Source organism: Triturus cristatus, chromosome 3_1 (genome assembly GCF_964204655.1).
Source record: "Triturus cristatus chromosome 3_1, aTriCri1.1, whole genome shotgun sequence".
Taxonomy (NCBI): domain Eukaryota; kingdom Metazoa; phylum Chordata; class Amphibia; order Caudata; family Salamandridae; genus Triturus; species Triturus cristatus.
In genome coordinates, this window is record NC_140583.1 from 378,762,944 (window position 1) to 378,787,478 (window position 24,535).

Below are 24,535 nucleotides of genomic sequence, written 5' to 3' on the forward strand. Positions count from 1 at the left end.
TTCTCCTTCAGGCAGAGTTTCTTCTTGGCGCAAACAGGATCTGATTTCTTAGGAGCAGAGCTCCTTCTTTTATAGCACAATTCTTTTGTTCTTTGTCGCCAGGGGGCCTGGGCCTGGCTCAGTCCAGTTCTGGAGCACTTTGTTGTGGTGACTCTGCTCTTTCCTTTCAGCGGCAGGGCAGAGACATCAGCCGCTCCACAGGGGGCGGAGCCGGCATTGTGGTGGCAGGGCACAGGTCTATTCAGAGTCAAAGGTGTACTCCTCCCACCCATCCTGGTGTAATCTCTTAACCCACCACCTGGCAGTCAGCCTGTCTGCTGGAATTCACCAGCCCTGCTCCTTTACTGTTACTAGGCAGAACACACACACACAGCAGAGGCGGACTGAAATGGCCAGGTCAGTAAATACTAACTTTCTAAAAGTAGTATTTACAAACACAGGATATTAAAATAAACTTTACTAAAAGAAGTATTTTATTATTCTGAGTTCAGGCATACTAAATATAACTTTCTACCATGCTCTATGAGTCCACTGGGATTACAGCATGTAGTAATTCCAGCAGCCCATTCTGGCCTATGAAGAGCAGGTAGCCTTCAATAGTGAAAAACGAAAATGGCTGTAATTCACTATTAGGACATGCCACACACATCAGGGCATGTCCTACCTTATACCTACAATGCACCCTGCCCTTGGGCCTACTAGAGGGGTGACTAATATGTAGTTAAGTGAAGGTTTGGGGACTGGCAAGTAGGTGCACTTGCGCAATCAGCGTGACAGTACCAGACTGCTCGCAGGTTCTGCAGTGGCAGACCTTAGACACATTTTACTAGGCCGCTTCTGTGGGTGGCACAACCAGTGCTGCAATCCCACCAGCAGCATTTGCATTTACAAGCCCTGGCACTCCTGGTGCACTTTACTAGGATCTGATAGTAAACAAAATAAGCCAAATATGGACACCAATCAATGTAAACATTTTACCATAGGGAGAGCATATGCACCTTAGCACTGGTCAGCAGTGGTAAGGCGCCCAGAGTCATAAAACAGGTCAGAAAAAATACAGGAGGAAGGCAAAACGTTTAGGGATGACTCTGCAAAAAGGGCCAGGTCCAACAAAACTGCACACAGGCTGCAAATAGCAGGCCTGAGACATTTTTTTAAACGGATATTTAAGTGGGTGGCACGATAACTGCTGCAGGCACACTAGTAGCATTTAATGTACAGGGCCTGGTTACATGTAATACCGCTTGACTAAGGTTGTTTAAGTACTCTAAATGGGCCAATTTGGGTGTGAGCCAATTTTCCCATTAAAGGAGACAGCACAAGCACTTTAGCTCTGGTTGGCAGTGGTAAAGTGCACATAGTCCTAGAGCCAACAAAAACCAATTCAGAAAAACAGGAAGAGCAAAAGCTAAACATTAGGTGGTGACTTTGCAGAGGACCAGGTTCAACACACATCCTTCCCAGAATAAGTTCACCTACCATACGTACTACAGATCCCGGCCAAGCAAGCAAGTATCTCTCTGCCTTCAATGAAGCTACCGCCGTAGCAGCTCTATTAAAGGTAGTAAACGTCTGCTTAATAGTCACCACGTATAATGTACCCACTGCGCAACATTTTTCATTTTTTAGGAATAAACTTCCAAAGTGTGAGTTTTTGTTGTAATAAAACAAAGAACCTAAGATACAGGTAGTATTCTTTCTGCATGTGAGACAATTGGGTGACCACTATACTTTGTATATTGAGGCCTGGCAGGAAACTCTAATGATAGTGACTGCATCCTAAATAGGGTGGGATGCCTCTCAATATGAACTGTCAGCCCCATGGTGGAAGGGTCATCAGGTCAGAGGGTTTTGACAGTGGAGCCAGCAGAGGCTAAGCCTTTCGAGACCCAGTGGTTTCTCTGACTCTAAATAGACTGAAGGAACTGTGAGTTTGATGGTGTGGGAGCACTACTGAATTATATGTTATTTTCACTGTGCAAAAAGTCCCAATCTCACCATCACTGGCTTTTCCCATATTCCCGACCCCGCCCAATGCTGGCTGAGTCTAAAAGGTTGTTAAAAAAAAAAAAAACTTCCCCTCCAACTTCATGATTTTCAAGGCATTTACCTTATTTTAATGTAGTGCATTGCATTTCTCATTAGTAAAAACATAAATAAGACCTATCCAGAACCACATTAAATATTGATAACAATACAATTAGTATACAGAGAAGACATAAATTGACACATCCACCCAGGAGGAAGCAAAGCCTATTCCAGGCAAAAGCACGAAGAACAGAAGGGTATTAGTTTGCTGCCTTAACCCCTTGTATGCCCATGACGAGCTGGACTCGTCATGGAGCACAGTCGCGCTGTGCCCATGACGAGTCCAGCTCGTCATGAGGCATTCCCTAGGGAATCCCTCTGGTGCGTGCACCAGAGGGATTCTGAAGGACTGGGTTATTCTTAAGACCCAGCGGTGCCAGGGAACAACACCTGAAACCTTCGTGGGTTACCTGTTCTGGCGTACTAAACACAGAGACACGGAACACTTCCGGCGACGTCAGAGATCAGCGTTTATTTACTGCAGGGATACAGAGGTCACAAGAAGTACACAACGTGTAGGTTCTCGGAGACTGCTTCAAATTCGTAGAAGTGGGTCGGTCCTTTTATACAGGTTTTTGCCATAGCGCAGTATGGCGAACAAAGGTTACAACTCAGTTCCCACAATAAACTTCAAAAGGGTCGCATTCATGTCTCAGGAGGCCGGAACATAATTACGACAGTCTTGCCGGTTCCCAACTGTAAAAACATATTTCCTCCGCAATAAACACATTCCATCCTAACCATAAACACATTAAGAGGAAGGACGAAAAACAGATGCAAGGAAAGGACAAGGATGCACAACAGGTTAGAAAAGAGTGTTGGGGGCAATAAAGGAAACTTGATAGAGGGGTCAAAGACCTCATGTCTAATGTATGCATGGCTGAAACAATAGACCGGCGCGGCAAGATGAGCCTCGAGCGGGGCCATCTGCCTTAGTCGTGTCGTTTCCCTCATCGTAAAAGTCACCTCAAAGAAACGCGTGTCCTTCGTGTAAGCTTGAGAGTCCCAGGGTCACGGAGCGGACAAGAAGCCCGTTCGCTGGCTACCTGAGGGCAAGAAACAAAATGGATGCTGTATCTAAAATGGAACCCGAGGGTCCAGATGAACGAACCCAAAAATGAGACGAACCATACGTAGCTGCATAGCGAAACTGCGTACACCCATTATACTCGTCATTTGCGGTTCGTAGATACCAAACTCATCCATATTCGTTACCACTCAAAACTGCGGTCCCGTGTCATACGGAACCTCAGACCCTCCTTTTGCCCTCATGTAGGCAAGCACTAGTCAAGATCTGAATCTATGTCAATATTCATCAGATCGTTCAGCTGCTGCTGGAACATCATCCTATTCATCAATGTCTCCTTGGTAACAGATGGCCGCCTTATACACGTCGCAGCACATAGGCCACATAAGGCAGGACCACACTGTACACAAAGACAACACGTGAACAGAAACGTTACAACAGCCCCTACGATCATGAGAATCTTCCAACCCCAGGTTGACATTAGGCCCCACAACCATCCTAGGAGCGTCCAATTACCTTCGTCCACGTGTATGGACTCGGAAATCTTGTGCAACTTCGAGATGGCTTGGTATACAGTTGGAGCATTGTCAGGAATAAAAATGCAACAACTCGAATGGATAATTTTACACACACCCCCTCTATCTGCAAGAACAACGTCTAGAACCATACGGTTCTGCAACGTCATGAGTCTATCCGCCTGTAGTTCAGCTGTTAGATTACCAAGGGCATTTGCAGTAATATTAGCAGTCGACTCAACTACACGGGTCAACTGTCTTAGGTTCCTACTATTAACCATAGGTCCCCAAAACGGCAAGAAACCTTTAAAGAAGTCTCCTGCTTCTTGACCAGCAGTGTCCTCTTTGCTAATAACGCCTCTCACGACTCTAGTTCTGTGGTAATCTGAAGCAACTGTGAAAGTCGGAGGTAAAAGATTCGCAATATAACAGGTACCCGAAAAGTCGCGGGGTAACCATGTATATGCGCGTTCATAACATACAAAATAGGTGCCCTTAGCAGTCAGAAAAACAGGGGAGGAGAGCATGGGTAGAACATACGTATCAGTGCAAGCACTGTTCCCAAGTTGTGCTCTCGGATTTCGACCCAAACCTTTCAAGCAGAAATTACCAAGGTGCGGTACAATCCATATCGGGGACGAGCTCTTAAGCTGTCTATCACCCACTGACGTACTATACTCAGTCTCACTCAGATCCTTATAGGCCTGCACTTCTTCATCTGGAATGAGTAATGCATCAAAAACATCTCTATCCAGATCTGCTATGGCTATCGCCAAAGGCTTGTGGTACGGCCCAGGACCAAAATTGACAGACCGTGGCTCTCGACTGGGGTAGGAATCTAGTGCACTACGGAACATAGTTTGGAATGCTCGAGCTGAACCCTGGGAGCTGTAAGGAAGGACCAAATACGGAATACCCCTATCCATAGTGTGTGGCATTAAACCACATACCCAACAATTGGTAGTATTCACCACCAACTGATGCTGATGTAGAAGTTGAACAAAGGAATTATTCATGAATTCCGCACGTCTAACCTGCTCATGCTGAGACAAAGGATGAAAGGAATGTGGGGAGACAGTGGTGAGGGAACTTAGGTCAGGAGAAAAGGTAGGCGAAACAGAAGGCAAGAACAACGATACTCCAAAATACACTCCACCCACCAATAGCATAGATAAAGTCAGAAACAGTAGAAACACCTGAAACAAAAAACATTTTGTTCGTACAACCCTCCATAACTCTAATCTCTGTGCCGACACCCTTTCTTCTTCCAACAGCTTAGAGAATGCCATCCTCTACAAACCGTCCGTGACGTACTTGACGCACTTCGTTCTGAACAGCGCTTATCAATCCCCAGGAGTTCCCAGAGATCGACAAAAGTAACCGACCTAGCGTCAGAAACCTGCTAAACAGAAAGAAGTACCCGCACGGCCCTACGGTAACCCGGATGGAGAGGTTTCCTCGAAACTTCCAAATTTATTACAAATCTCTTAGCAGTGGAAAGGCACATAAAAACTCAAAAAGAAAGGATGTAATTGTCCATAATATTCGTAACGTCAAAAACCATCATACTATTAATTTTTATTAGTCCTTGAACGAAGAAAGTATCGATTTCTTCCAGGTCGGGTTTGCTCTACAAACAATTGTTCAGCTGGCGCAACAGGATTCGATGAAGTGGACAACGAGTCAGACCTTGGGTTTTCTGCTACTGATGACTCCACATATGGGTTTGACAGTGATGAATCCTCATCCACAAGTTGAGCGTCACTAAACGGCACAAAGTGCAAAGGAGTCTCAGTTTCTGTGGCCGAAATCCCAGTCCTCACCCAACCGTCAGTTGGTAAAGGGATCGGTACCTTCTTTGTGTGGCTGGCATGGACCCAGTTTTTCCGGCCCTCCAGTCGAACCGCTGTCCTCGTCGTCAACAAAACTTGAAAGGGTCCAACGAATCTTGGCTCCAAGTTACGTTTCCGACCAAAGTTTCGGGTAACCACCCAGTCCCCTGGCCGGAGCTGGTGTCCAGAACCCTCTGTCTGCGCCGGTAGAGCTTCAAAGACCTGTTGATGGATTAACCGTAGTTTAGTGGTCAAATCATGCAGATAATCAATCAACATTGGATACTCAAGACTATCAAAAGCCCTAGGCCTCGGGACTCCCCAAATATTCGCAGGGCGACCAAACACAATCTCATATGGGCTAAGCCCTACTCGAGAGTGTACGGTTGCTCTGGTCGATAGGAGAGCCAGAGGCAAGGCATCAGGCCATGACAGACCAGTCGTAGCTTGAATCTTAGCGAGTTTAAGCTTCAGGGTACCATTGTACCCTTCAACCAAACCCGCTGCCTGAGGATGATTAGCACTGTGGAATTTCTGCCGAATTCCAAGGCCCTTACACACACTCTGCATCACACTTCCCACAAACTCACTTCCATTATCCGACCACACAATCCGTGGCATTCCGTACCTAGGAAAGTACTCCTTCAGCAGGATTTTTGCTGTGGACAGGGCAGTATTATCCTTAAGAGGATAGGCCTCAATCCATCTGGAGAACGCGCAAACCACAACCAAAACATACTTCAGGTTATTGCATCTCTCCATATGGATAAAATCCAACTGGATAACATCAAAGGGACAAGCAGGAGGAGCGAAATGACCAGGCGGAGTGGGGGTACCTTTTCCGGGATTGTGCATCAAACACACCATACAATTCTTAACCACTCTTTCGGCACACTTAGCAATACCCTCATTCCTCCATACAGGGGACAAGAACTTACATATTCCTTTCGCACTAATATGTGACAACCCATGAGCCATCGTCACAACAGCTAATACATACGCATCTGGTAACATCCACCTCTGACATTCTGTCAGGTCAACCCAACATCCATGCATATCCAATTTTCCTGTACTTTCTTCCCACTTGGTCTTTTCAGCTTCAGTAGCTTCGTTCTGAATTGCTTTCACACTCTCAACAGTATTCTCACACATACCAGTCTCCGTCGGCCACCTCACTGAACTCATGGCATACATTCGAGTCGCAAGATTCTTAGCCGTTTCTTTAGCAGTCTCATCCGCAAACGCATTACCACGACCAACATCATCCGTCACTTTCCGATGTGCACTACATTTAACGATCGCCACTTGTTTAGGCAATGTAAGTGCATCCAAAAGATCATTCACAAGCTGCCCGTGTTGGATCTTCGTACCATGCGATGTCATAAATCCTCTTTCTCTCCACAATCTTCCAAAATTATGCGCAACACCAAACGCGTACTGACTGTCAGTAAACACATTCACTCGCTTTCCCTTCGACAAAACACACGCTCTTGTCAATGCAATTAACTCTGCCGCTTGTGCGGAGTTCTGATTCAATCTCGCAGTTTCCACAACCGTGCTCAACGTCACTACAGCATACGCAGTCGTCACATCGCCATTCGGCAATTTGAAGCAAGAACCATCCACATACAAAGTACCATCGGGATCTGCCAAGGGAGTGTTTTTCAGGTCCACACGACCTTTTGTTTCTTCCTCAGTCCATAAATAACAATCATGTGGCAGTACATCATCTGATTCCATATTAATCGGCAACAATGTCGCCGGATTCAGTACATTACAACGTTTAATCTGTATATGGCTTGCCAAAAGGGTCAGCTCGTACCCAGACAACCTTGCACTCGTCAAATGTTGAGTCTTTGTCCGATTCAAGAGCGTATCAACTGCATGCGGAACCATTACTATGAGCATATTATCCATGACCAGGCCTGCGGACTGTCGAATAGACGCCGCCGCTGCCGCTGTCGCCCTCAAGCAACTCGGCAACGCTCTAGCTACCGGGTCTAAGGTCGAGGAAAAATATGCACACGGACGCTGTTTGTCACCAAATTGTTGCGTTAAAACACTCAACGCACAACCGTCCCTCTCATGGACGTATAATGTGAAAGGCTTACTGTAATCAGGAGTACCTAACACAGGAGCCGAACACAATGAATCACGTAATTCGGAAAAACTTTTCTGACATTCCTCCGTCCAAGGCAAAGGAGTCGAAACGTCCTTGCACGTGAGAGCTACCAATGGCTTCGCTAACAGTGAAAAGTTCGGGATCCACTGTCTGCAGTATGACGTGATACCTAGAAAGGCACGCACATCTCTCTGAGTTGTTGGCACAGACATTCGAGCAATTGCTGCAATTCTTTCAGGGGTCAACCTTCTTCCCGCCTTTGACAATAAGTGACCTAGATAGGTTACTTCTTGACAACAATATTGCAGTTTGGAAGGTGACACTTTATGATGTAAGTCACAAAGATGCTGTAACAGTGACACTGTAGCAGTCCTACAAAACTGTTCGGTGTCAGCAGCGATCAACAGATCGTCAACGTACTGAATCAAGGCTGCACCAGCCGGTAACACAAACGCATCAAGTTGGCTCTTAAGAGCTTGGCTGTAGATTGATGGACTCTCACAGTAGCCCTGTGGTGCGCGTTTGAATCTGAAGCTGCGACCACCTAATGAGAAACCGAACAAATCTCTGCTTTCCTCAGCAATCGGAATGCTAAAGAACGCATTCTTCAAATCGATGACCGAGAACCATGACGCAGTGGCTGGAATCAGAGTCAGTAAAGCTGTAATGTCTGGCACCACAGGAAACTGCGGAACAACGACTTTATTCACCTCCCGTAAGTCGATAACTAGACGGTACACAGGAGGCTTGGAGGGATCCGTTCGTTTCAGAATAGGCAACACGGGACTATTGCACACATTACCCCGTGTCTCCTCAATAACATCTTTACCGATCAAGTCGTAAATGATCGCTAATAGAGCCCTTTCACCATCAAGGGAAATACGATACTGGGGTATGCGTGGCAAACGCGCACCAACTTTCAGTTGGACAACATAAGGTGGTATATCCAACAGGCCCACGTCATTGGGACCTGTCGCCCACAAGGAGTCCGGAAGAGATCTCAATTCTGGTGGGAGCTTGTCGATCGATAAATACATAGGGGAAATCACGCTCTTACCCAACGTAAGCTCCACACCCGTAGGAGAACAGTACAAAGTCGCATGTAACCTTTTCAACAAGGCCAGACCCAAAAGATTCTCACCACAACCAGTAGTTAAAATCAAAGGAGCTTCTAGCTCATGAGACCCAATTGTAAGGGGCAAAGGGCTAGAAACTGGATTGCTAACGGGGGCGCCAGAAAATCCAACGGAAACATTCGTTAAGCCAGACAAAGGCGCGCCAGGGAGTTTCGAATGCATGATGGAACTTTTTGCTGCACCAGTGTCCAACAGAAAAGGCTCAACGACGCCCAAAGTGGCTACTGCAACATAAGGCCCTCTCTGATCAACCGGAACTGATACTTCTCCCTTCCTTTGTCTATGGCTGTCCTAGTAGATACCAACCGTATCAACATCACACTCAACATAACAGTCATCCACATGATACTGTGCAGACCGACCGGACGATGGTTCGAAACAATTTTGCGAGTCCGAAGACGTTGCAAAGCGTTCGGCCTGATTCTGGGTAACTCCGCGACCTCTACCACGGGAAGCCTGTTGAGGGCCACTACGTCCTCCTCGAGCCGACGCACCATTGTTCCTATCACGGAGAACCGGACAACCAAACTTCAAATGGCCCTCCCCACGACAATATGCGCATTGATTATATCCCAGCTCAAAACGAGGTGCGGGGGAAGCATTTCGCGTCTGCGATCTGGAGAACTGTGATTGTGATCTATTTTGCTGTTGTGTATCACTGAAATGCGAACGCGGAGGATAGGCTTGCTGCAATAAGACCTTAGTTTTAAGATCCTTCGTTTTCTTATCTGCACGCTCACTTTCCTCTTTTTCTCTGTTTTCGTAATATTGGGCCGTAGCCAATATTTGGGCAGTGGTAGAAACAGCCCACGAACTCTCAGAATTCTTCAACTTGTTGCTAAGGTCGGGCAGCAAGTTCGATACAAACTTATCAACAAACAGCCGCTGACCACCCTCAGATCCCATGTCCTGACCACTATGATCAACAAACGCTTCCTCGAATCTCGTAAAGAAATCAGAAACGCTTTCATCCCTCTTTTGCTTGCATGCTGATAATTTGTCCCAATTGACGCGCATCGCTGGCATAAGCGTTTTCATGAGGGTAATTATCCTCTGAGGCAAAGCCACAATAAGCTGTTCAGGTTTAGCCCCACCGATTTGCTGGGCATCTGCCGCCGTAAGGGCAGCCCAGTCACCGCCTAACTCGGCTGCGTGATTCTCGTGACGAATTTTTGCCCAAATCGGCTGAGGCACCACATTGCCAAACAACATATCAATATCGGCTAGGTTCATAACAGTAGCATCCACCAATTGGGACAGCTCCTTATAATAACCTGCAGGATTCTTACGGGGATCGGGCAAAGATTGCTTCACTTGTAAAACTTCCGATCGTTTCCAAGGGAGGTGTATCCACACTCTCTGGAAACGGCCTGGAACAGGAGGGTTAGCAGCAGGATCCCCTGGCATCCATACCGGAGGAACTTCTCGCATAGGATATTGACCAGGTTGTGCCATCCATTCTGCAGTCTCGTCCTTAAACAACGCACGAGGTTGCACTGTACATCGAAAGGATAACAAGCGCTCTAAAGCCTCTCGAACTTTGTCGCCTACGATTACACCCGAGGCAAACCGATGCTGCAGCTCAGAAACCTCTGACGGTACATTATCTGTCACATCATCGTCCCACTCCTCCTTCAACGAGTTACACAGTTCTTCAAACACAAATCGTTGCGTAGGCTCATTAAACTGGGAGAACGTTTCAAACACTACACGTGAGGTGTATTTAACAGGGTTACGAATCCATCTACGTGCCGTTTTCACCAACGATTCACGTTCCCTACCATCAGGAAGCTGACTGCGCCTTTGAGCGACATCTGAAAGAGTCGAGCCAAGTATCGGCCCAAAAAGCGGAGAATAAAGAGAAGCAACAGCCGTCAAAAGACGACTACGAACAGAAGGAGAAGAGGAAGAAGATGCGGGCGCAGCAACAACAGGGGTGGAAACAGTAGAAGTAGACGCAGCAGCAGGAGCAACGGGAACAACAGGCTGAGGAGGGACTTGGAAAGGCGCAATAGGGAGAGAAGCCGGAACAAGAGGATGTACGATCTGGGGCCCAAGGGGATTCGGGAGTACGAGAGGAACGGCGGGCTGACCAGCAGCCGCAAAAACAACGGGTTGAGGAAGAGGTGGACGCACGGGACCCATAATATCGGGAGCATAGGGAGGTGGCGATTTCATCAGATAAGACAAGAGCGGATCCTCCATCGCTTCGTCTCCTGTCTTATCGATATGAGAAGGTAGCACCGGATAACACTTATCCACTGCCATATGGTGTAGCCGAGCACTAACTTCCTGCTCTTTCTCATCTTTGTCTAATTGATATTGTTCGGCATTTCGCATCACTGCAATAACACCTTCTCTTTTATTTTTCTTATTCTGTTTGATTTCTTTCTGCTTGGCCTCTTTCCGCCACAACCGGAAGGAATCAAACATGGCCGGCCTAGCTTTCTTTTTAAACAATTTAGCTTCCAAATTAACTAAAACGGCAGTCTCGAAACTACCATGAGACGGCCAACTAAGGACGCCATCCTTTTTAGTGTAGCGAACCCAATATTCATTATATACGATAGGACCCACGCCATGACGACTATAGAGCTCGTAAATCGGAGTTCCAACCGGAGGTATCGGACATGAATCCTCCAGCCGGGAATCCATGCTGCAACATTTTGAGAAACCCAAACAAAGTACTACGGCCAGGCATCGTGCACACTAACCGAGTTTACAAACTTCAAGGGTTATCGAATTACGATGTCCTCACAAAAATGCAAGACCCTCGGTTTTGGCAATTGCAATCGTCAAATAAAACCCAACTACTAAGAACCACGAATGCTATGGAACCATGCAAACAACAAAGCAACACTGGGAGCGACCCACAAATACTTAACTGAGAGAACAATGGCGTCACCAGGAACGTCCGTCGATCGTCTCGCCGTACAAAGGACTACGCCAGGCGCCAAAACAGGTCGACAGTCAGGGCATCGGTCCGTCGCAGCCGTCAGGAGGCGGGGATCTTCGCGGGAAAAGACGTCGGGCCACTTATTTCGACAACTGGATCGATGAAGCGGGGTGCACCTTCCCTCGGAGATTTCACACGAAGTTCCTCACGATTGTCGGGCTTTGGACCGGTACCGTTGATGTCGCCCCACATTGGGCGCCAACTGAAGGACTGGGTTATTCTTAAGACCCAGCGGTGCCAGGGAACAACACCTGAAACCTTCGTGGGTTACCTGTTCTGGCGTACTAAACACAGAGACACGGAACACTTCCGGCGACGTCAGAGATCAGCTTTTATTTACTGCAGGGATACAGAGGTCACAAGAAGTACACAACGTGTAGGTTCTCGGAGACTGCTTCAAATTCGTAGAAGTGGGTCGGTCCTTTTATACAGGTTTTTGCCATAGCGCAGTATGGCGAACAAAGGTTACAACTCAGTTCCCACAATAAACTTCAAAAGGGTCGCATTCATGTCTCAGGAGGCCGGAACATAATTACGACAGTCTTGCCGGTTCCCAACTGTAAAAACATATTTCCTCCGCAATAAACACATTCCATCCTAACCATAAACACATTAAGAGGAAGGACGAAAAACAGATGCAAGGAAAGGACAAGGATGCACAACAGGTTAGAAAAGAGTGTTGGGGGCAATAAAGGAAACTTGATAGAGGGGTCAAAGACCTCATGTCTAATGTATGCATGGCTGAAACAATAGACCGGCGCGGCAAGATGAGCCTCGAGCGGGGCCATCTGCCTTAGTCGTGTCGTTTCCCTCATCGTAAAAGTCACCTCAAAGAAACACGTGTCCTTCGTGTAAGCTTGAGAGTCCCAGGGTCACAGAGCGGACAAGAAGCCCGTTCGCTGGCTACCTGAGGGCAAGAAACAAAATGGATGCTGTATCTAAAATGGAACCCGAGGGTCCAGATGAACGAACCCAAAAATGAGACGAACCATACGTAGCTGCATAGCGAAACTGCGTACACCCATTATACTCGTCATTTGCGGTTCGTAGATACCAAACTCATCCATATTCGTTACCACTCAAAACTGCGGTCCCGTGTCATACGGAACCTCAATTCCCTTTAAGCCAAAATAGATATGGGAGCTGGGGAAGAGCTTCCCCAGTTCCCGTGGCCTCCCCCCTTTCACTGTAATGACGATCGGTGCGCACGTCGCGCCGACGTCATTACATTGAAAGTGAAACTGAAATGAGCCAAGAGGCTCATTTCTGGTTTCACTTTGTAGGTGCTCAGGGGGCTATCTCCACAGGAGGGCGATCCCCAAGCAGGGATCCACCTACTAGACACCAGGGAGGGGGGAGCGGCCCCTTGGGCAAGGGCCTTTGCTCCCCCAATTAATTTGGGCATTATTTAGTCTTTTTGCCCCCCCTGGGGGGCAGATGGGGGCAGTAACCCCCAATCTGCCCCCCGGGGGGCAAAAAGGCCACTAGACACTAGGGAATTTTATAAAAAACAACAATAGGTGTGGGGGCTGCCCTAAATGGGCAGGCCCATGCCCCCACCCCCCAATAATCACAGTCTTTCTGTCCCCCCCGGGGGGCAGATGGGGCATTGGCCCCTAATCTGCCCCTTCGGGGGGGCAGAAACCCACTATACACCAGGGATTTCTTTTCAGTTTTTTCTAGGGTGGGGGCTGCCCGAAACCCACCACCATTACAGCCTTTCTGCCCCCCCTGGGGGGCAGATGGGGCATTGACCCCCAATCTGCCACCCCCAGGGGGGCAGAAAGCCCACTATACAACAGGGATTTTTTTAGCGCAATTATTTTTAGGGTGTGGGCTGCCCGAAACGGGCACGCCAATGTCCCCACCCTCCCCCTCACAAAAAGGACAGTCTTTCTGCCCCCCAGGAGGCAGATGGGAGCTGTAGCCCCCAATTTGCCCCCCCTGGGGGCACAGAATGCCCACTAGAAACCATGGATTTTTTGTTTTATTAGTGTAGGGGTAGGGGCTCCCCAAAATGGGCATGACAATACCCCACCCCACCCCCAGAGAAATTCCAGTCTTTCTGCCCCCCCGGGAGGGCAGATGGTGGCAGTGGCCCCTGATCTGCTCCCTGGGGGGGGCAGAAAGCCCACTAGGCGCCAGCGAGTATGCAGGCTTTTTTTATGCGTGGGGTTGGGGGCTGCCCAAAATGGTCATACCAATGCCCCCACCCCCACAAAAAATAGCCACTGTCTTTCTGCCCCTTTAGGGGCATATCAGGATGAAAACCCCCTTCCCCGATTCCCCCCCAGGGCGGCAGAAAGCCCACTGGGCTCCGATTTCTTTTTAGCAATGTGCATACCTGTGGATTTTGGGCCCTAGCGCAGTTGGCACGTAGGCAAACATAGCAAACCTGTACATTCTTTAAAACTAGACACCGAGGGGAATCCTGGATGGGGTGACTTCACTGGCTCTCACCAGGTTCTGTTACCCAGAATCCATTGCAAACCTAAAAATGTGTCCAAAATAACACATTTTCCTCACATTTTTGTGGTGGAAAGTTCTGAAATCTGCGTGGGTCCACAAAATTCCACCCACCCTGCGTTCCCCAAAGTCTTCAGAGAAAAATGGTACCTCACTTGCGTGGGTAGGCCTAGTGCCCGCGTCAGGAAAGTGCCCAAAACCTATTGAGGAGACATCAAAATTACCTATCACAAAACAACCTGGTTTTGCAAAGGGGGTCCTATGAGTTTTTGGCCCCGGGCTTGGCGGCCACCTAGGGAAACCTACCAAACCCACACATTTCTGAAAACTAGACACCCGGGGGATTCCAGGGAGGTATGGCTTGAGTGGATCCCCCAAAGTTTCCTTACCCAGAATGCCCTGCAAACCTCAAATTTAGCTGAAAAAATCACCTTTTTCACACATTTTTGTGTGGGAAAGTTGTGGCATCACTGGGCAGACACAAATTTCCTACCACCCAGCGTTCCCCCGGGTCTCCCGATAAAAACGGTGCCTCACTCGTGTGGGAGGCCCAAGTACCCGCGACAGGCAAAGGCCCAAGACATATTGAGGCGACATGAAAATTGCCTACCTCAAAATGACCTGGTTTTGCAAGGGGGGTCACCTGGGTTTTTGGCCCGGTGCTCGGCGGCCACCTAGGGGAACCTACCAAACCCACACATTTCTGAAAACTAGACGCCCGGGGGATTCCAGGGAGGTATGGTTTGCGTGGATCCCCCAACGTTTCCTTACCCAGAATGCCCTGCAAACCTCAAATTTAGCTGAAAAAATCACCTTTTTCACACATTTTTGTGTGGGAAAGTTGTGGCATCACCGGACTGACACAAATTTCCTACCACCCAGCGTTCCCCCGGGTCTCCCGATAAAAACGGTGCCTCACTCGTGTGGGAGGACCAAGTACCCGTGACAGGCAAGGGCCCAAAACGTATTGAGGCGACATGAAAATTGCCTACATCAAAACTACCTGGTTTTGCAAGGGGGTCACCTGGGTTTTTGGCCCGGTGCTCGGCGGCCACCTAGGGGAACCTACCAAACCCACACATTTCTGAAAACTAGACACCGGGGGGATTCCAGGGAGGTATGGCTTGCATGGATCCCCCAAAGGAAAAGCTGTTTTTCTACTTTACTGTACAGTATGCTGCCTGCCGATCTCTTCCCTGCTAAGGACAGGGACTGGACCCATCTCACTTGAACCCAGACTGACTACAAGGGCTTGCTGATTGTCCCCTGTTCTGAAGTCTCAGGGCCACCATAGACTTTCTTCAACCCTGCAGTAGCACCTGAACTCTGCCATCTGTGAGTATTCTCCTGCCAAGTGTTGCCAATCCAGTCCTGGGCCCTTGAAAGTTGATTTTTTGCTCTGCTGATCCAACAAAATCAACACAGTGATGACTTTGCGGTAATAGGAACCGATGCATTGGCCTTCGACACCGATGTTGATCGAAGACATCGCTTTGGTGGACTGTGTGGCTCGACAACAGTGGACAGCATTGCATGACTACAAACAACGCAAAAATATAATCTATTTTCTAGCCCTGTATGGATTATTTATGTGGTGTTTTCATTGTGTTACTGTGTGTTTTGTTGCACAGATACTTTACACATTGCCTCTTTAGATAGGCCTGACTGCTCTGTACCAAGCTACCAGAGGGTGAGCACAGGATATCTTTTGGTGGCACAAAAGCTATCCCCACCAATAGATTCTTGAATGCTGACACACTGTCTAGACATTGTAAGCAGATTCTTCCTATGATTCTCACCAGGTAGACACAACAGATTTAGAAACTGGCTTCCTAAGTACCCTAAATCTTGTCTTCTTATCGAGGAAGGCAGAGTACTCCTAGAAGGGAGGTAACAGAACGGGATATATCAGAAGCCCTCTCAGCTTTACCAACCTGTTGCACACCAGGGGAAGATTGCTACACAGTGGAGTTTTACAAGATAATTTAGCCCCTGATTGTTCTCATACTCTGCAAGCTATTTGAGGAGGCTGATTCATCAGGCTCTCTCATGCCTCTATCAAATAGAGCCATTATCTCATTGATCCCCAAATAAGGGAAATATCACGTTGATTTTTCCAGGTAAGGAACCATATCCTTCATCAATATAGATCCAGATATTGGCCTGGTTCATAAATCCCACGTTAATTTTGTGCATGCCAGAATATTCAGAGTATACTTTCTTGCATATCTTAGAGGAAGTAAAAGAACGCCAGATTGAAAACTTGGCTTGCTTCTTGGATTCTGAGAAGGAGTACCATAAAGTCAAGTAGAGATATCTTTTCCACATTCTCAAGAAGGTCTGACTTGGACAGAACTTTGTCTATTAAGTAAAATGGCTTTATGAAGCACCATTAGCATGTGTTAATGGGTGGGAAGGGAGGGGATATTTTTCTCGTCCTATCCAAATCAGGCTGAGGTTCCAGACAGGACAGCCAACACTTTATTATAGTAGACTCAGTGGAGAATTTTGATTTGAATCATCATTCAGAAGTGCTTTATTCAGTAATCATAGAAAAACATAAAAGCTCACGTAAAATACATCAAGAAAATTGCGTAGAAAATCACATTTCATACAACAATTAGTCCCCCATGAAGCTTTTAAATCTCACTGCAACTGCTACAGAACTGGCAACAAGAAATAAAAAATATAAAATCAAATACATCAAGAAAAAAAAGACAACCAAGAGTAAAATGATCTACAAATACATATAAAATCACATCTCATACAACAATTAGTCCCCCATTAAGTTTCTAAATCTTGCTGCAGCTGCTAAAATGCTGGCAACATGAAAAACAATATTGTCAGATAACATCTGTAAAAACAAGAGAGCCGGGCTTGCTTGCTTAAACTCACAGGCTTTGAAAAGGGGGAGCAGATAAGCCTTTCTAAGGATATCATAAAACTTGTAGAACAAGGTAAAATGCCAGGTGTCCTGCGTAGACATTTGGTTGCAGCCATAGGTTGCTGAGGTTGAAAACTCATACCAACCCAGAGGGAAGGCAAGAAGTTGGGGCAACATGTTAAACCTAAATCTAGTGTGCAGAAAAAAAACATGATTAGAGGTGACGATGGTAAGCTGGGGTTCTATAAGGGGATGAGTCTTCAGTAACAAATACCTCCTGCCCAATACCTTGTGAAAAATCACAGATTCTCTCTCTAATTGTCTGAGTTTTAATAAGTTACCTTTGACCCAACGTCGGTTTGCCTTCATAATTTTTTTTTAGCAAATAGGGGTCCCCTGCACTGGTTTATGGTGCCCCAAAATTTGGCTCCATTATTCAAACATATGGGGTCAAGTAAATTGTCCAAGACTGCATCCCTGATCTCATTTTTCTGCCTTCTCACTTCCTCTTTGTAATTACATCTCAGTTGAATCACCCCCTGGGGGTGACTTTAAGGAGTGTTTTTATGTCGCTCAGAGCTTGTTAGCAATCTTTGTCGAACCATTTAGGATCGACAGAGGCTCTCGTGCCCACAGGACAACTGAGAGATGCAGAGGCTACTCCAGCAATGTGAAAGAAGGAATCAAGGAGCCAACGCGTCCTCAAATGACCACTAGCACAGATTGCAAGCTCATTAGTACACTTGATGGTAAGAGTATGTCTAAAACTCTCAGGGAAAATCTGCGACCAACCTAACCTTCTTCCTTGGCTAATGGATTTAATACCCCCCCAGGCTCCTTAACAGTCTGCTTGCTAGCCTCGCCCTAGATAAAGGAAATACAATTAGGGTTGCGATCACTGTGTGGGCTACATTCAATGTTGACTTCTGTAATATTAGAAAAAAGGAGAGGTGAGACAAAGATAAAATCTAAAAATGAGGCACATCCTCTGCTGGTAAAGGTTGGGTTCAGCGCACCGCCCATGGAATAAACTAGTTTATCCAGAGTAAAGACAAGATCATGCCCATCAAGAATAGAGTTTAATAGGATTCCTTGTGTGGAATGAAACATGTGAGGACTCTCGGGTAAACAACAGCTATAAGGCTTAAACTGAAGGCTAATGGTATCCTCACACAGATGACAAAGTATCCTGCTAGGATTAGGCCTCCCAGTTTGACTCCTCCAGGTGATTAAGAAAAGACTCTGAGACATGCATATTAACAGTACCCTGCAGGGAGACTGTGGCCTTGTAAAAATGTAACAACGAAGTTTCGGGAGCCCCAGCAAGGGAATACAGACACACTTTCAGATTAGGGGACCCTGTATCACATCTATCAACAAACCCTTGAATTGCAAGTGACATAAAAACAATCAGACCACCCTTTGCCTGGCCTTTGCAAGAATCACATGCAGGAGTAAGAGAAGACTTAAACCCCACCAGATGACAACAAGTTACAGCCCAGATATCCAGAAGACAAATCACATCAAACTGATTAATATAGTTAATGCAAAGGGGATCATCAGATTTGGTGCCAAGGCCAACTAATGAGCCTAAGGGCTATGGAGGCCCAAGTGGATTGGGGAAGAAGGCGCCCCTGATACAAGGCTCCCAATGGGCCTGAATATGTTAGTCAATCACAAGCATCCAACTGTGTTAGCCGCAGGAAAAGATTTGAGGCCTCCAAGCTGGGTGATTCTGCAAACCTCAATTGAGATGTGTGAGAGGCTGAGGGGAGCATGTCTGTGGTGATTAGATGATTGGGGCAGCCTATAGAAAAACCCCTAGGACAGGGCTGTGATGTTTGAACTGCTATACAAATTAATTGATGCAAGTACTCGCCCTGCAAGGTCAAGTCTGTAAAATTAACAATCACACAATCCCCTTGAAGGGATTTCACGTTGCTTCCAATCCAGTGCACTTTTTCTGAGAATTATAATCAGAGCTCCATGATACAACCCCTTCAGGGTAGAGTGAACACCCAACCAGTGCAGCACCTTGTTCTCTAACTGGATGTTAAAGACGTGCTTTAATAGCGCTTCTAAGGTGAACATTGCAGGGCTCCTCCTCCTTCCCTGGGTCTCTATGGAACAGGTAGCCCATCACCAGACAGCAAGTGCGGCTCCTACGTTGTGTGGCTAAAGACCCACTTTAATAGCGCTTGCAAGGCGAATGTTGCAGGGCTCCTCCTTCTGTCTGGGTCTCTATGGGACAGATAGTCCCTCACTAAAAGGCGACTGTAGCTTAGAGCTGAATCGATCTCAGTCTAGTTTTGATCGCCACTTCACAGGGAAACATGAGTGCTGCCTACCAGTCCAGTGTGTCAAACTGACCCAGCTCTCTCTCGTTTGCCTCTAAGGTTCTTTAGGGTGTCATATTATTATTAATGCTTCTGTATGTGACAGACACCACCTTCTCTGGGAACTCCCTCTCCAAGGGTCTCCTCTCCAAAGGTGCATATTCACGGGAGATCCACAGGCATTTTGTTCCACTTCTTACGCATGATTGAGTTGTAGGTATTTATAATACTGTGTGTCATATAGTTGATATTCTCTTTGCAGGGATGGAAAGGACAGCAGAGACCCTTCTTCCAGAAGGTCACCCACTCTAGAAATGCCTAAGTGGTCCCAGGCCATAAATCCTCGTAGCTTTCCAATTTCTTTAACCCCTTCAGTGCCCATGACGAGCTGGACTCGTCATGGGCTGCGGTGGCGCTGTGCCCATGACGAGTCCAGCTCGTCATGAACTCCGCCCGCTAATGAAAGGGCCGGCACTGGGCGGGGAAAGGGGCGGGCATGCAAGGGGTTAAGGGTATGTCCTACCCATAATGGGGTCTCTCGAGTAATCCTCTGTGTCCAACCCTGGTACCTGTTTGGTCTCCCCCATGCCTCAAAAGTTACTTGTGCAGCCGGTAATAGATGTCCCTTTCCTTTCCCTCCAAATACATTTTGGAGATAAGGGCGCTCGTAAAATTGTGACCTTGCCAATGCATATTTGGGGTGATCTCTCACAAAATGACCGATATGAGGCCCAATAATAGGCCTGGACATCTGGAAGGGGTATATCTCCATTGTAAGGTTTTTGTTGCAGTTTGTGGCATGTTATTTCGGAGTGGGCATCATTCCATATTAGTATCCTGAGTAAATCATCAACTTTGGTGAACACCTTGTCTGGGACCCAGTAATACATTTTTTGGTTAACATAAAAAAACTTTGGAAGGGTAATCATTTTAAACATTGCCGCCCTGCCCATTATCATCAGGGGGAGTGACTTCCATCGCTCGGCATCAGCACTAAAATCTATTAGTACCATTTGCACATTATATTCCATGCACGTCTCTTGACTCAGTGTGGCGCAGCTGCCCAAAGAGGTTTGCTGGTTCTACGGACCAGGAATGATTTATCCCGGTTTATAGTATAACCGGAGTGGGCTCTATCTTCTTCAAAGATTCTGAACACACAAGGGATCGATTCTACTGGATGAGTGAGATAGAGAAGGATGTCATCTTCTTATAGTGAAATCACTTCCTCACTGATCGAGCATCCGGTCTTCTTGAACCCCTTAATTTGCGGGTGTTTATGCACCAAACACTCCAATGGCTCTAAGACAAAGGCAAATATTAGGGTCAGAAGAGGACACATTATTCAATTTACCTTCACTGCTGCCATTGGGGCCGCATATAGCAGGTTTATACATTTTAAAAACTGAGGGCCAAATCCCATTATTTCAGTGTTTGCTCCATGAAAGGCCAATGGACAGCATCAAAGGCCTTTTCGGCATCCAGGAAAACCAATATAGAGGGATTCTGCTGTATGCTCCAACTTATGATTAAATGCGAAAAACTTCGCAGAATTAATTCATTTGGGGTCAGATAAAACCTAAGCTTCAAACCAGGGATATTATGAGTGCATATACCTTTTTGGGGCTTGTCATTGCCATGCATAACACTGTATTAGTATGCCCACTACTTGTTACAACTAACCTACCTTTGGACATATTAGTTCACAAGCACACTTGAGCAGCTCTCGAGTGACACCCCCATGCCCCTCTATGGTCATATAACAAGACCGCTTCTGATCACTAACCCATTCACATGCTGCATGCGGATGATTTGTGAACGATTCCACAGACTCCTTAGAAGGAGACCCCTATACATGCATACATCCCTCTTTGAGGAAATACTGCTTTAAAATGTATAGGTAATCCTTGTAGTGCCTGGGCTGGGCAGGTAAAGGAATAACACAGGCCGCCCATCTATTATCCAATGGTATTTTTAAAGAGACTCAGGATCTATGCAATTACTTCAATTCACCAGCACTCCAGCACTCCATGCTTGACACTACCAACAGACACATAGATGTGACTGCACAATTAGACTTTTTCCCATAGATCTTCCAAGATCTCCCATACTATATCAGTTACTTGTTTTCGGGCATTTGAGAGGGCAGATCTTAGTGGATGCCCTCTATTCCAAAGCTATGATCCATTCTACTTGGATTCGATGGCAGGAACTGTGCCAGAAAGAACACACTGAGATGAATTGGGCAGACTTGTCAAATTCACATGACACTGTAAGACCAAAATTACGTTTTTATATTTCAAGTTTCATTTCTGGTATTGGTCAGCTAGGAGACTGCATTGGGTCGATCTACTCCCTAATGAAAGAAACTGGAGGTGTAGTGCAATTCGCTGTGACATTGCACATCTTGTGCTATTGTCACTTGCTTCATCCATTTTGTATGACAGTGTGGTGGGAGCTAGCTTGTGTTTTTCAAGCCCATATCACACCCATGGAGTCTCCTAAGCAACTGTATGATGAGAGACACAGAGGAAATGAATACACACTCTCGCTTGTGGCTAGCTACATCATTGGTAGCAGCTAGGATATGTATAGTGGCACTGGAGACAGCTGTTGCTACTTACGGGAGACCAACGGTTGGTAGAGTTAGCCAGGATTGTGTATAATGAGCACATTATCTACAAAACTGCTCATAAACTACCGGAATATGGCTCAACGTGGGCCCCATTCCTTACAGGGTTAAATGCTGGCTCAGTGTCTGGTATGCTGAGTGGTCCACTGCTGACATTATCCAGTGCTTAGTTTGAGCCAGCGGTTTCCAGTGCTGGGCTCGGGCACTTAATTTCCAACACTGGTGCATGTGACAGTCTGCCACAAGCTTGCGCTGTCTGGATAATTTAGAGATGACCCCAACAACAGTCCCTTATTAATTCAATATACATAATAACTGACTACTACCTGCCGCCCAAGCCATTCTTATAGGTTTGAGGCCTGGAATTGTCCAAATTGTCGCTTGTAGGAGATAGTAGTTGTGCTGTTACTATCAGTGGCAGCATAGCAGGAGGCTAGGTGTGGTGAAAGCTACAGTGGCCTCCTGAAGAAAGCTCTGGCACTTATTTTTACACAAATGAAGAACTGCCTTTAAGTATATCTGCTCCTCAACTACATGGCCCATGCCACTGTAATATCAACCACAAATCCCCTTTCTAGAGTCCAATTGCTGAGAAGACACTGCACCGGTGCCCCTACTCAAATTAATGAATATTGCCCTGAATGTGGCTCACAGCCACAAGTTTACACACGTTGCACTATTTTTATTTTTAAACTTCTATTCCATTTTCCTCAAAATGTCTTTCTCTTTTTTGGTACATCTGACAGTCTTAGGGTGGACTTCCTCCAAACTTTTTGCCTTCCTTCTCCATTTTTTCTGACCTTGTTTTGCTGCTCTTAGGACACTTAGCACTTTAATACTGACTGCTGACTAGTGCTAAAGTGCATGTACCTTCTTGGTAAAGCATAGTAATATTGGTTCATCCCCAATTTGATTATTTAATTTACTTACATGTCCCTAGTAAGGGAAATCACATAGGCCCAGGGCCTGTAAATTAACTGCAACTAGTGTGTCTGCAGCACTGATTGTGCCGCCCACTTAAGTAGCCCTCTAACCATGGCCCTGTGCTGCCATTACAGAACCTGTGTGTACAGTTTACACTGCCATTTCTACCTCATCTGTAGTGAGTCTGGAGCCAGGGCACGGAGAGCGGGACCTCTGTGCACTATACAGGCCTGTCTTTCAAGTCTCCCCACTTCAAAGGCTCAACTGGGTATAAGTGCTGGGCCTCTTACACCACCACTTCAGAACACTTCTGGACATGTGACTGCTCTGCTATGGAGAAGAACTGCTGTGCTGGTGAAGGACTGCCACTCTGCTGGACTGGTTCTTTACTGGACCCCTACCTTGCTGAGCTGCCCTGCCACATGATGTTCCTCTACCTGGGTAGGAAAGACTGGATCTGTATCACTTGAACCCAGTGGGACTCCAAGGGCTAGCTAGCTGGCCTCCTGATCTGAAATCTCAGGGCCTAAAATACTTCCAATCACCCCACTTCTGCACCTGGACTTTGCCATCTGAGAATCTGCCCTGCCAATTGGAGCCACCCCAGTCCCGGACCCTTGAAAGTGCGCCTATGGTGTTTGCTCCAGCAGAACCGACGCATCCTCTGCCGAACCAATGAATTGTCACTGCTTTATGGACCAGCACCAGCACATTGCCACTGCTGCATGATTCGGACTCAATGCATCGCCTTTGGAATGCCACTACAGGACGCTATCTCCAAGGCAAGATTCACGCATCCCCATTGTTGGCAGCCTCAACGACAACGCAGATTTTTTTTTTTAAAGAGTTTTATATAGCTCGAACTTGACCCGAATCGGGTATCAGAGCGCTTTACATAGCACCAGTTGCGTTACATTAGGACACATTCATTTTTGTTAGGCATGGGGAGATTAAGTGATTTGCCCAGAACACAGGATGTTCAGCGTCATTGCCAAGACTCAAACCCAGTTCCCCAGATTTAAGGCCGACCGCCCTAGCTGTTAGGCCAACTCCTCTCCCCTAAACCTCCAAATCGCAGCTTCCCCGCTCATCAGGACTGACACATCGCATCATCTCAACTGTGCAATGCATTCTCAACATCAGTTTATGCAGAACAAGCCCCGTCAACAGGATTCTCGATGCATCAGGATCTCGTTTCACAACATTGCCACATATCGGAGCCGGCACAGCATGTCTTCGACCCGAACCTACGCAATCCTCCGCAACCTCAAATTAAGGTACTTTTCTTCAGCTGGCCTAACTGGGATCCCTGCAGCTGGCCCCCACTCCGTTGTCGAGGGCCTGAACTTTTGACTTTGCTCCCGTCTGGTGCAACCAGATATCCAACTTTAGGGCTTTAAGCTTCTTAGCGCAAGTTTTAGTTAAAACATTCAAAAATTAATATCCCAAGTTCTACCTATTGGATTTTTGACATTTTGGTCTTGTTTTATTTATTAAAGTCATGGCTATTTTCTTTACTTGGTGAGGTATATTTTTCTGTGGTATGTTCACTGTTTTCTGTGGAAGTGTTGCACTGATACTTTGCACATTTCCTCTAAGTTAAGCCTGACTGTTCTG

At 46.7% G+C, this 24,535-nt stretch overlaps 1 protein-coding gene and 1 pseudogene across 1 annotated transcript in view; both read right to left on the reverse strand.

Moving 5' to 3' along the window:
- UNC13C (unc-13 homolog C) overlaps positions 1-24,535 on the reverse strand; it is a 1,458,878-nt gene that overhangs the window by 949,818 nt on the left and 484,525 nt on the right. The window lies entirely within an intron of this gene.
- LOC146860296 (small nucleolar RNA SNORA17) lies at positions 13,387-13,460 on the reverse strand (annotated as a pseudogene).